This window comes from Chrysochloris asiatica, unplaced genomic scaffold (genome assembly GCF_000296735.1).
Source record: "Chrysochloris asiatica unplaced genomic scaffold, ChrAsi1.0 scaffold00297, whole genome shotgun sequence".
NCBI classification, from domain to species: domain Eukaryota; kingdom Metazoa; phylum Chordata; class Mammalia; order Afrosoricida; family Chrysochloridae; genus Chrysochloris; species Chrysochloris asiatica.
The window spans coordinates 2,509,264-2,510,316 of record NW_006408815.1 but is presented as its reverse complement, the minus strand read 5'-3'; positions in this window follow the sequence as shown (position 1 = coordinate 2,510,316).

Sequence of the window (1,053 nt, the reverse complement as noted above, 5' to 3'; positions counted from 1 at the left end):
GGAGAATCTTAGAAGAATTGATGAATTTGAGTTATTGTGTTGAAGGACCATAAACTGCCAGAAGAACAAACAAATCTGTCTTGGAATAAGTACATCCAGAATTTTCTTTATGAGCAAGGGTCATGAAACTTTGTGTCTTATACTTTGGACATTTTATTAGGAGGGACCAGTTCTTGGAGAAGGGTATGATAATTGGTAAAGTGGAGCATCCGCGAAAAGAGGAAGACCCCCAATGAGATGGATTGGTACAGTGGTAACTAGGAAGACCAGTTAATACAATTATTGTTTAAATTTACGCAGCAGCCACTAATTCCAAAGATGATAATATCAAAGATTTTTACCAACTTCTGCAGTCTGAAACTGATCAAATATGCAGTTGAGATATATTTATAATTGCTGCTGATTGGAATGTGCATATTGGAAACAAAAAGATAGATCACCAGTTGCAAAGTATCAGTGAAGTGATAGGAATACCATTAGAAATCACATGACAGAATTTTGCAAAATTAATGACTTGTTCAGTGCAAATACCTTTCTTAAACCACATAATAGCGACTATACAAGTAGATCTAGCCAGATGGAGCACACAGCATTCAAACTGTCTATATCAGTGGAAAGAAATGCTACAGAAATTCAATATCATAAGTCAGAACAAGGACAGACCATTAATTGGTCATATGCAATTTCAAGTTGAAGCTGAAGAAAATTTGAACAAGTCCATAAGAGTACAAAATAAGACCTTGAGTTTATTTCATCTCAAGAATAGATTTATACACATTGAACTCTAATGCTCAAAGATAAGATGAGATATGAGATGATATTATGAGGGATTTATATAACAAGAAATCAAAGTATCACAAAAAGAAAAGGCCAAAATGAATGTCAGGAAATTATTTGAAGCCTGTTTTTGAACATAGAATAGCTAAAGTGAAAGGATGAAATGATAAAGTAAAAGAGCTGAAGAGAAGATTTCAAAGGGTAGTTCAAGAAGACAAAGTAAAGTACTATAATGAAATGTGCAAAGAACTAGAGTTGGACAGCCAAATAGGAAGA